Source organism: Rhynchophorus ferrugineus, unplaced genomic scaffold (assembly GCF_030347505.1).
Source record: "Rhynchophorus ferrugineus isolate W39M unplaced genomic scaffold, kcgeb_rfMv2 rfM3, whole genome shotgun sequence".
Lineage (NCBI taxonomy): Eukaryota > Metazoa > Arthropoda > Insecta > Coleoptera > Curculionidae > Rhynchophorus > Rhynchophorus ferrugineus.
The window spans coordinates 54,316,522-54,330,481 of NW_027472582.1; the positions used below are offsets into that span (position 1 = coordinate 54,316,522).

General features: G+C 30.1%; 1 protein-coding gene across 1 annotated transcript in view; it reads right to left on the bottom strand.

Moving 5' to 3' along the window:
* LOC143193474 (uncharacterized) overlaps positions 1–13,960 on the bottom strand; it is a 178,892-nt gene that overhangs the window by 142,875 nt on the left and 22,057 nt on the right. The window lies entirely within an intron of this gene.

The following is a 13,960-nucleotide window of genomic DNA, read 5'->3' on the forward strand; positions in this document are numbered from 1 at the left end:
AAAGCAATCAGTTTTTGTTAATTCAGTTTATAGACTCAGTTGTTAGTCCAAGACAAATACTGTAGAGTTTCGTTTTAAACCATCTATTATAATTTTTACTATATGATGTTTATTTATCTAAATCACATTTCCAAAAGATTTAGAATTAAATTAAAAGAAAATCGTGGATAACACCCTGTATAGCGAAGGCACACATTAATCATCATTCTAAATATGTTTCGAACTAGGGAGAAGAATGTTTTGGAGTTTCTTTTTGAATAACTTTCGAGGCAGGTGATGAAAGATAAATGATATAAATTTTCATTAAATAAAAATCTAACGTCTGCTCTAATTCCTATAAGAAAAAGTTCGAAATCCTGATAAAAAAAACTTCTGTTCAATCTTATCGTTTGACTATACGAGCCCCAGAATGTGTGATATATTACGTTACGTGAAATGAATTTTTAATTCCGTAGTATATATAGGTAAGTTCTAAGACCAACAAAGGTTTATATTACAGCTTTTCTGAACTGTTGTATCAAGTTTGGTTTATCAGTTTCAAATATAATATCCTTAGTTTTTTCCTACATGAACTGTTAAGTATACTTTTGGACGCTGAAAATGCAATTGACGGCAGTATTTTTACTAATATCTATAGCTGCAAATTAAAATTATTCTTTTTAATTAAGTGACAATAATATTAAATTAATAAAATTCTAATATTAGATACTAATTTTAGCAATAATTTCCCACTACATGCGGAATAGTTAATGGCCCCTTATATTATTTTCCTGATGACCCCACTCTCTATCCGTATCACCTCTCAAGAATAAAATCTTCAGAAAAATAAAACAAGATTTGTGAAGAAGCGAAATTTACGGATTATCAAACGATCAAATCTTTTGAACTTGTCATTCATAACAGGTCAATTGAAAAGTCACCGGCCTACCATAGTAAAACACATTTTTTGTCAAAATTATTTTTTTTTATTCAATATAATTCCATTCAAGGGTGATACCATGACAATAGCGACCCTACAACTTTTCGATACCATTCTAATAGTACGATTTGTACTTTGCTTCAAATTAGGCCTCAGTTTCGGCAATTATCTCTTGATTTGAAGAATATTTATTCCCAGCGATAATTCTTTTGAGATCTGAGAACATGAAATAGTCGCTGGGGACCAGATCTCGAGAATACGGTGGATGAGGAAGCAATTCGAAGCCCAATTCATGGATTTCGCCATCATTTTCACTGACTTGTAACACGGTGCCTTGTCTTTGTGAAGCAGTACTTTCTTTTTTAACAAATGCGGCCGTTTTTCGGCGAAACGGTCCAACAATGCTATGTAAGAGTTGCTGTTGTTGATCCTTCCTTTTTCAAGGCAGTCAATTAAAATCATTTCATGCACATCCCAAAATACAGACGCCATAACCTTGCCAGACGACTGTTGCGTTTTATAACGCTTTGGAGCAGGTTCACCGTGTCCAGTCCACTCGGATGGGTGTCGATTGGACTTCGGAGTGAAATGTTGGAGCCATGTTTCATCCATTGTCACATATCGATGCAAAAACTCGGGTTTATTAAGCTTCATCATCTTCAAACACTGCTCCCAATCATCAACTTGTCGTTGTTTTTGGTCAAAAGTGAGCTCGCGCAGCACCCACTTCTCACAGAGCTTTCTCATACCCAGATATTGGTAAATGATATGGTGTAGACATTGAATTGATGTCTTTGGAGTTTGTGCTATTTAAACTTCGCATTTTCCATATTTTAGCATTGTTAAATTTTATTTTGTAACTGGGACGACTGAAGCAGTGTCCGGAAACTCGGCATCAAACCAAGTTTTTGTTTCAACTGTATTTTTTAAATTATTTTTATATCTAACATGCCGAATACTCGAATTTAAATCTCTATGTGGGATGAATGAATAACTTTATAATTTTAAGCTTCACTAAATAAATAAATTTAAAAAAATACATTTATTAAAACATCCATACCAAAATCATTCAGTTAAATTTAAATATGGTGGCAGAAAGAATATAAAATCATAAAATAAGGACACTGTCATTCTTGTAAAAAACGCGATCGATGTTGACTAAATTTCACCGGAAATTAACAGCACACTGTCTCTCTGCGATTTATAATCCAGGAAATTGAAAAAACATTACACCAACCGCGTTTTTAATTATCCAAATGATATTTTTACAAAATAAAATTTAACAATGCTAAAATATGGAAAATGCGAATTTTAAAAATATTAAGAGAGCTTTTTGGAATAATATACACAGTATTTTTTTGTTATATTTCAGGGTCTCCTTTTAATCAACTAGGGTTTATCTGGACCGAACCTACTACTTAATGTGCGACTATAGCCACTGGCGAGTGAACAACTTTGAGGTCATCCCAGAAATCATCTTATATTACTGACGTGACCGGGATTACGTGACCTTGTCGATTTTTACACTCTAGTGTATTGCATAATCACAATTACAAACAATCACAAACATACATTTAGGACCATGCTCCAGCAGGATTGGAACCCGCGACTATCGCAACAGTCCTGTGGTTTGATCAATAAACTGATTGATGACAATAAATGCAATTGAATTCCAATTGAGTCAATAGTACTGTATAGGTACTGTATTCTAAAATCACTATTATTATGCTTTGTAAAATCGTTTAAATTGGTAGATAGTTTAATAGGACCTAAGAAATATTAATGAAAATCTATGATTTAATTTACGTTAAAGAAAATTAAAATAAAACCGCCATGAATTTCAAAAACATAATAATGGAATAAGGACAGAGAAAGGGCAGTTAGAAAAAAAGTCCAGACTATGTTTAGGATTCGTGAAAACTTCGCAGAAAATCTCTCTCTCTCTATCAACGAAAATAAACAGCCAATTCTGACAGTTGTGTTCATTTGAACTGTTCATCACCATAAAAATTACACAATTTTTGGTAAGTTTCTATTAAATTTTTTTATTTTCAGGACTAAAAATGCAAAATATAACGAAAACTACATCTAATGGTCATAAAAGGCAACAAAACTTTGACAGAGTAAATGAAGGACCACATTCACATTTAGAATGTTCAGTGGATTGTTATTTTTCAAGTGTGATGCAGTATAACTTCATTGATTAAGCTTTTCTGTGGTTTCCAAAAGATTGTTGATTGATTTTTGTCTACTTCATAAAATGGAAGATCTTCTTAAATGAATATTTCCATATTTGTAACACAAGCAACAGCAAAATGTTAAATTAGTCTAGGAATTTATAATTTATATTGTTTTAATATGTACATGTTATATATAAAATTATTTCAGGTCATTTTATAGAGAGCTACTTAGGAAAAATTTACTAAAAATTTGGTTAGAACTCCTTTAAAATTTAGTAGCACTAGTCCTTTAATAAATAAGTAACCCTTTCTCAAGTGTTATATTGTTTTCTTTGCGATCTTCAAATGATTCTTAAACGAGTAATGTCATATATAGAGTAGGAGGTGTTGGTCACCGAAAAATATCGATATTATAAAAAATATCGATATATCGTTTTCGATATATCGGAGAAAAAATATATATCGATATTTTTAAGAATAAATAAAAATAGTGTAATATTAGCTTAAAAAGATATATATTTTTTCTAAATATTTTAAAAATTAGTAATATTTTTTGTGAACATTTAGTACCAAAAATCACCAAATTTGTATTAAAAATTATATTTAATTTATTTTGAAAAAATATCGAAAAACATCAGATAAAAAAAATATAGATATATCGAGTTTTTTATCTCATACCACATTCAGATAGAAGTATTTTCCAAAATAGGAAATAACAATATTGATTACTAAAATATTTCGGCATAACATTCAAAACCAAAACGAATATACATTCATACCAAAAAAACTCATTTTATACCACTAGTGTGTTATATGTCTATTCTCTTTTGCTACATGCTCAAACTTCACTCCATGTATAAGTTTTTTTATATCACTATTTGGTATGAGTGTGTTATGCTTAATATCTATTCTCTTATGATCTATATATAAACTTCTTCCATTTTTTCTATATCTACTCAATCCTGTAGCCTTGGCCAGTGTTTTTCTTCAAGGCAATTCTCTAATACTATCATTGGAAGTTCGCTTAGGCCACCCCAGTTTTTCTCCTTTCCATTCTTCCGCCTTCCCATATTCTCTTTATCTACCTTGTATCCTCTTGAATTATATCATTTCATTTCATTTCAAGTACATACATTTCGAACTGATTCAATATTGTTTATTAAATTATTTAATTTCTTTGCCTCGAATCCTGTACATTGTTATACCTCTGGTTCTTCTATACTATTTCTATCCTAATGCTATCTCTCCTTGACAATACTCATGTCCTCTTTTAAAGTGTTTTAGTTTGTCTGTAAATTGCATTGAACACTTCCATTTTTATTTTACTTGACATATTCATAATGCTTTTGATTATGATCCATTTGCTCTTACTGTTCTCCATTAACCTCGGTTTATATATCCAGATATTTAAATGTATTGACTTGATTTATTTTTTTTTTATCTCTCTCATCACAATTACTTTCGCTCAATTCGTTAACCATTTTCATCATTCCCAGGATATCTATATTATCTACAAAAATATCTATCACAACATTCTATATCTGATATTTGTCCTATCAAATGCTGTTGCCATTACTTTAAATGAAAACAAGAAAGTATCAGGTGCCCCAAAAGAAGTGTAGATTTACTGAGTTGATTACAAAAAATAAGCCGTCTATTCAGAAACTGTTTGTTAGTTATTGAAGTAGGTAATTGTGAACATATTTCTTAAAAATAACGTTGTCCAAATATAAACACACATTCATACAAAATCCTCATCTTTAAAGAAATAAGAGCATGTTATTATCCGCCCAGATATCAGAGCCTTATGGTTAATTTAAGTGGATGGAGTAATATGTATATATGTTATACAAGGCGACTAATATAGCACTGGAATCATTTTTTTAATAATAAGAAATCGCTAACGTTATACATAAAGTAAATGAAATAATTTTAAACTAAAGTAGAAAATTTTGCTTCGAACCCTACGCGTTTGACAACTTTAATAAATTATACATATTTTTAAATAAGTTCATTGGAACGAAAATGAATTTACATAATCAATTAAAACCTGAAAATTATTTCTTGTGACTCGTTAAATCAAAACACAAAGTTAAATTAAAATTCATTTGGAAAAGAAATGCAAAAATTAATTAATATTAAAAAACCTTTATGGGCATTCTAAACATTTTTATATCGTTAATTAACGTTCTTTGTGGAGGAAAAGGTCTAAATAGTAATTTCGAAAAGGCAAAATAATAATTCCGAAACAGTTCCGTTAAAAATTGTAATTGCCTGTTAGATTCTGAAACTTTTGAAAAAGGATACTTTGAATCTGCGTTTTTTACAGTTCGTCGATGTTTGCTTGTTATTTAATCCGGGTAAAACGTTTTACAATTCTACATAGCAGTAACGATGACAATTTAGTAATGATTGATGAAAAGAATAGCAAGTGGTTTTACGGATCTAAAAAAACACAGGATATGTAACGAGCATTCCTGTCGAACTTTTACAGAATAAAACAATTATTGGAGCAAGCTCCATGAGAATAAGCTGCAAAATTATTCCCGGAATTAGAAAATAAATGACATCATCTAGTGTTGAAAATTCGCTGATTTTTTATTGAAGCTGTTGGATCTTGATTTCCGTTCGAAATTTATATTGATAATATTTATTTTTATAGAAATAAACAATATACAAGAGGTCTCAAACTCCCGTTACAAACATAGTTTTACTAAGTTAGTATATAACATAAATTTAGAAAGAACGTATTATTGGCTTGTGTCTTCTGAGTATTTTATCACTCAGTAAGTACGGGGTCTTTTACAGTTTATTCGAAAATCAACTTTATTCGTCAAAATACAAAATATTCTCCTTCAAAGTAACTTTAATATTTTATTATTTAATTTAATTATGTGATATTTTTTCGAGATACTTTTATTTCTCAATATAACATCCTTTTAAATCAATGTATTTAGTCCAATTTTTTAATTCGCTCCAAATAATAAGTTTTCTCAAGGCCTTCAAAATAGGCATTAGTGTTAGTGATGACCTCTTTATTCGACCCTTTTACAACATAGCGACTTATTTGGGTATGGAAATAAGAAATGTCTGTAAGGGGTTAAAGCTAGACAATAAGCTGGATAACATATATATTTTGTGGATGGAACAATACTATTTTCTTCGGCAAATATGCTCTTTTTTGCTTCAAATCAATATAAAATCTATACAAAAGGTCTAAATAATGTACGCTGGTGATCAGCGTGCATCCCAAATAATTGTGACTGAACAACAGACTCAACTTGACATTTTTTTGTACACGCTCACCAGGAGAATCTTACTGTTACCTTTTAGAATGTTTTGATTTGTTCACTGTTTTGATTGTTTCTTGCTCTCTGGTGTTATGTGATACATTCGTGTTTCAAAATGGCACAAAAATGTATTTGTATTACGACTCAACACCATCAAGAACGATTGCCATTATGATCAAAAGTGACCAATAGCGTGGATTGCTTTTTCAGATGCAAATGTTTTTGTAAAATGTAATGTACACTATCAGCTGAGGTGCTATAGCCTGCGTATGTCATGAACATTCATTATTGGGTCGTTCCTTTTATAGAGTTTCTGAGTGATATCTGATAAGGCCATTGTTGAATTTCTTGATGTACTAAATAATATTGGAAACGCTGGTCAAAGTCAATAAATAAGACAAAACCCGCGTATCTAGCTTGACGGACAATGGAAGTGCCTTTTGTCTGCCAATTCTATCCATCTCCAAGGACCACATTGAATTACATTATGTAATTCATAAAATAATAATCAGATACTCGTTAACTGGGGTTAATTATAAGTTATTATAAGTTAATCCTGAAGGGTATTAATGATTCAAGAAACTGATATCAAATTAGTTCCTGGGTATTCACTAATTTTCTTGAAATAAAATTAAACTGTATCTTAATTACGTATATTACAATTATACTTAGATTTACAATAAAATCGCACTATCTTCGATCATGACTTGATCTTACTTGACAGGCTTGGCGTGAAATATAAACTTATCATTACTATAAACTTGTAGGGAATGTAAATTTATCGTGAAAATAAACCTCTCGTTAATGAATGCGAACCTCTTGGTTTTAACTATTTAAGATGGCAAAACACTTTTCTTGAAACCAATAGCCACTTATAAGTATTTTTTCCTTTTCCAATTATAATCTAGAGGCCAGGCAGCGTCAATAAAACATGAAACACTGACCCAGATATACCAAAAATTCCGACATAAATCTATAAAAAGGCAGATATTATAAAAACGGCATTTTGGGAAATAAATATAATAATTTTATAAACACATTTAACAATTTTGTTAATCTGTCTTTCTGGCATCCTGATTAGCGACTTCTTTTGAGTGATCTGTACCTTAGACGCCACTTGTATTGGTACGGCCACAACGGGACTTATCTCCAATTTTCTTGTACTTTTTTCGTAGAAAGATTTGTCTCTGTTTTCAGAATGGACTTCAGCTTCGTAAATCACTTTGAACCTAATCTCTTTCTTTGGAGTATCTCTAAAGCTCTAAATAGGTCTGTAAACAGTCAATAGTCTGCGACAACATCTGCATTACTCATATGGTAGGTTTCACTATTAGAAAACCAATGTATTGAACTTGACCGTTAATAGTTACTGTCCCCTTTATTTTAGTGTTAAGTCACAGAGAAATAGAGATTTAACTTGTAATTTTAGTGAAATGTTTCGCAACGTTCAACATCTAGATATCGCTACTTTTAACTTGCTTTAATCGCTAAGCTAAGAGCCACGACGGGATCTGATTGGCTCATTTAATTTCTATGGTACATTTGTTGTTTATTTATTTTGAGCGCCATTTCCAGTATGCTTGACGTAATGAATAGTACGTTTAGAGATTAAGTTATTAGTTTATTAGTAAATACAAGTCGGTAGTACAATAAGTAAGGTGAATTCTCGATCTAGGAAGTGTGGTGTATTCGGATGCACAGATAGTAAAGGAATGCGGGATCGTTTGGGAGAAATTATTAATATTCCGAAAGAAGCTATCCAAACACCTATAAACGCCTTGGATCAATAGTTGCAACTCCATTAATAATAACAGCTCCTGAATACAAATCTGTTGAGAGAGGATTAACCAAAATGCAATACTCGAGGAATTTTAGTGTAAAATTTATTGCCCAAGTAAGAGCAAATTTGCTAAAACGTCATCAATTTAAAAACTACCTTGAGGAGTTCTTTTCATTAAAGAATAAAAAGTTGAAGCGCTCAACATAAGTTTGTTTTTTTCATCTCATTCGCATGCGAGGGCTCTTTAGATAATTTGCATTCTATACTAACGGGGAATGACTGCATAACTTTTATCATGGGAGTCATGGCAATTGAAAATTTTTATATTATACTGTCACTAGGTTTTTGAGCTATCTCTTTTATATTATCCCGCGATATTGCCTTGTTGATAATATAATATTTATATTATCTATGTATTTTTGTAAAATATCTTTAAAAAATATAAATTTAGAATCTTTTAATTGTACCTACATAATGATTTTCCACATAGAACATTACAAATAACAAGTTGTGCTATATACTTTTACATAAATCATCATTGAATTTTATTTAATACATTTATTTCAGAAATTCAATTGTTTCTTGTTTAAATTTTATTGGTGAATTAAGCGGGGCGTCAGGACTGTCACGTGCCGCAGCTGTTTAGCAAACTTTATCAAAGAACCAATCAAATGTCTTTACAGCAACATTTTTTTACTATATGCTCCCATCGATCATTTAAACTTGTTTATCAATCCGTGCGAACTTCAACAATAATAATGAGTAGTGTTTAATATTCAGTCAGCTAAACAAAGAGACATTCCTGACTCCAACGTTATCAAAGTTCCATACGGATCCACGAAACTTAACAATATTCAGGCGCTTTTCATGAATATGGAAGATATGCATGGGAAATTCATCGGACGCAACCAAGTCGACGATCACACTAGACTAGTCGAAATAAACCAAGACATCAAGAGCCTAGCAATGCATAACAACACCATGCAAAGCTTGCAAATTATCAGATACTCAAATCGTAGAACACCCAAAGATTCCACGTTCTGCCAATCTAGAATAGACTTGAAGCCTTGAAGCCTTGAAGTTTGCACAAGCAAACGTTCTGCAGCTGGAGCTCAGGAATGGATTCAGATAAATATGGTATAGCGATCAGCCCCATACGATATGACGAGATAACACTATATTATATAAAACTTAATATCGAATAAACTCAAGTAGATATTAATTGTCCCTTGTTCCTTTTACCCTAGAAACTTTAACAATAACAATGACTAGTGTTTGTATAAGTCAAGCAAGCAAATTTACATATGTTTGCTATAGAAAGTTAGGAGGTGGTGTCCTCTATATGTCAAGCACGGGATTTGAGTAATGTGTTATGCTATTAGGTATACAAACAAAATTCCACCTCCATCATAAGTTATGTTAAAACTTTTTAATGTTAAGTATCATACAGCAATATTGGATATCTGTCTACAATATAACCTTAATTTCAACCTAATATACTTTTAATTAGAACTTTGGAAAGGGATATAAAAGGTCCAAAGTACCTGACATTTAAACCTCAAACCGAATTCAATCGTCGTAGAAGATAATTAGGAACGTAGGGATATGATCAGGTAATATTGCAGTAAGAATGTTGTAATAAATTTTAGATAATTAATGAAAATGAAAAGTAAAAATTGTATGCATTTGAGTGTACTAAGAAGTATTAAGAAACATATAAATGTTATCCATGAATAAAATTGAAATTGTTCAGGTCATACTAAATATATGTTTATTAATATCATAGAATTTACTACTTTCTACAAAATGTCTATAAAAAATGTCAACATTTAGATAATATAGTTGTGCAAAAATATCTCAGAGGCAAAAAAGAAAGAATAGAAAACGTAAATAAATTTAGTTTAAGTTCTAAATTATTACTAATTAGAAACAACTATGTTACTTTACAAACACAATATATTTATGATTCTATTAAAGCCAACGGTTCTTCTACAATTTCAATAAAACCGCAGCTTTGCAAACAAGAAAACCGATACATTAAATTGGTAATTTAATACAATATCAATCGATAAAAACCGTCTACTTACGTTTCGTTGGATAATTAATCCCTTTGGAGGTATCTGTTACCCATCGCTTGTCATCGCTTATAATTAAAATACAATAGAACATCGGTATTTTAAAATGAAACAGGAAAATCAGTATGAATAGAATGTTTTCTTATACACTAATAAATATTATAAATAACTCAAAATTAGGATTAAAAGGTGTTATCGGAAAATCACATGGATATAATTTAATTAGTAGTAGAATATTAATTAGTTAACAGAATTTTAGTTTAAAATTACTTTGAACTGCTTAATAATAATAATAATATACTTCATAACAAACAACATTGTTTTCCATTATCTGGGGTTTTTGATGTTATTCGGGGTTTATTTGTCAAAGAATTATGGTATATATATATATATATATATATATATATATATCTATATATATATATATATATATATATATATATATATATATATATATATATATATATATATCTATAGAACATATGTTACATCTCTATGTTGATAGAATATTGAAGTAATGGAACATCGAAAACTTTAAAAATTGATGATAGAATTTTATGCCTAAATAAAATTTAATATTTATTTCCCTTTTAGGATATTAGATTCTCTTATATTTGAGAATTAAATAATAAAAATAATGTATATGACTCACTTCAATGGGTTACTTCCCTCAAATATAACTAAACTATTAATCTAAAAATACTAGATTCAATTTTATCAAATGTATTTGTATTAATGATAATAGCCATTAATGATCCATGGCCACTCCAATAGTAACAATTTATTGTGCAGTGCAGATAATTTAAATTAGACATTTAATCTAGAATATAATATTTTATTCCTATTCATTCCTATGTTAATAATTGTAGCTCAATTCTTGTATTTTATGTAGCTCTTTTTATGGCAAACTGTGAGATGTGTGACATAAACCTGCCCCATCGGAACCTTGTTACTTAGGATTTAATGAATCAATGAGGTTCATAATCAAACAAGGATTTATATTTAAAATTAATACAAGTCGTTTACAAAGATTAATCATCTATATATTAAGTTTGGTATATCATTTTTTTTAAAATTTTATTTCTACCATAGATATATTAACGATTACCTGCTTTTGATGTGGTTAAGACTGCAATTAAGGAAATGCTTAAAGTACATAAAATAAGTTTTGAAGAATCCGTGTTAAAGTATGAGCTATTTCAAATTGTTATTTGGTAAATATAAATGAAATATTTCATTGCATTTTATGTAATTTACTTTTTTAGAAGTAAGCCTGAGAAAAGGTACATAGTAGATCCAATTGCTGAACATTATGGCCACACAGTATCCATCATCCATATCCTTCATCCCTATCACTACATATTTAATCCAATTGAGTTGATATGGCGTATTTTAAAGTATTATTACAATAGACATTCAGGTCGAGAATGATAATCAAACCCGAACTGTCTGGATTTATGGAAAGAATCATTGTTGACAATAACATCTTCGGTTTGGATGAGCTTGATCACACACATTGCTGAAGAAATTGACAAATTGTGGAATCACGAACAAGTTTTTGATAGATTGGAAATAAATAACTCAGTTATTTGTTTGTGTAGTGATTCTGCAAATGATATTGATTGAATAAAATTTTATGAATGTTGGTTTATGACTCAATGTTGGCAATTACCAAGACAGGGTGATGAAAGAGGAAACAACTAAAGGTCAGTATATAATTAATATACTTTAATTGTAGGAAATTATGCTTTAGATTGTGAAAGCTTTATGTGCATGTGCGTTATTATTCAGAATATACATGAATGTTTGGTTAAAATGTACGAGGAGAGAAAGAGTACGAACTATTTTGCAGATATGGCAAATAAATTAAGGTAAATGCGGTGTAGTAACAGAACAGAAAGAAGAAATACAGTAATACCAAAATGACTTTACAAGGAAAGATTAGATCGAAGGAACCAAGAACTAAGCGTGAAAGGTAAATATGCTCTCTAATAAAAGTGAAACACATTACTCAGATATACTCTTGTTAGTTATTTTAAGGGGTATTAGGCCTTCGGTGTATACCACTACATAAAAAAACGCGCCTAAAACTCTAACTCGTGGGTGGTTTGGAAAAAAGTTCAATGTTAATATAATAAAACAACTCTAACCTATTTATTATTGTGGCTGTATAATTAATTGTAGTTATAAGTTCTTCGATAATATGTGCATTAGATGTAATATAACGTTAAATTAAATTATATTTGATAAAATTTTTTGGTTCATTATATTTTTAAAGTAGTCTTTCGTTATGTATCAAAGTTAAAATGTAGAGTGATGCGGCAACATTGCGTCATCATTTCAGATCACGTGAACCCACGACTGCTGTTTTGAACAGACCATAAATAATATTTAGATAATTATTTTTTATTTACTGTTAAATAGCTGAACCTAATAAAATGTGTAATATGTATTTTCTATTGATATGATATTGATTGAAAAACGCCTTTGCCTTTTACGGTACACGAAATAAATTGACGCCCTTTCTATATATACCAAATAACAGTTTTGTGTCCAGATCTCTATTGTGCTATTTAAAAAATGTTATCATCTTTTTCCGGTGAAATGTTCCTCCAAAAAATATTTCAATAAACGGTCGTTTTCTATATGTATTTTTCACCCGGACAATAAAAACGCCTGTTCTCCAAATGGACACCTTCTGGTAGGAAACCTATAAAATACTTCTTTTACGCATTCCTTCCCTCATTTTATTATCTACATCGCAGAGGTATCGTAAAAAAAAACTGCATTAAAATACCCCGCATCTTAAACTTGTAACTTTTATATACTAAAGAGAGATCAATTCAGGAAACATCCTATTATTTACGGCAATAAAACAAAGAATCTTTCCGAACGTTCCCTCCAAGAAGATTTCCAAACACATTACTGAAATTGGCGTACTTTTTCTACATTTACATTTATGTTCTTTTCATGCCCATGTATCGTACTTTTTAAAGCGCTTTATAATTAAACGGCTCCTATCTCGAGCTTTTTTCTCATTTTGACACTTTTTACTAACTCAGTCTTTCGACATTTATATTTATTTTAAAGATTTTTCCAACGATTTTTTAAATAATGTTAGATCGATATAAAAGTGATTTCGGTTATTCCTAATAGGGCGCTTCTTAAGTCACATAACTACTAATATTTATTCAATGAAGTTATTATATAACGTTTGAAAAATAACAGCACATCGATGATTTTAGATATAAATCAATCATTTGTTTACTAATTCAATAGTTTGGTCTCTGAATATTGAAATATGGTTTTATGCTCTGGTCGAAAACTGTTTGCTTTTATGGCGATAAGAATGTAACTAATTTTTTTTAATGATAAACCCTGGCCATGTGTTAAAAAAATATATCACGACATCGCTATGGGACTAAACATCAACCAAAAATAGGTTTGAATTACTTACTTAGGAGTAAAAGACGTGATACTAGACTTACGTAAGACCAAAACTAGGTCGATACTGCCAATATTTTTCAATTAATCATTAAATTGTTACTAGACATTTTCAGCTATTCTACAATTTATGCTTAAAATAAGTTAGATCTAAGTATATGGTTAGTAGGACCCGTCGGCCGTATGTTTTGTTCTTCTATTAAATGCACCTCATTAAACTATACTATAAAAGATCTAATAGTTGGATTATTTTTAGACTTTGTCCTGTTCTG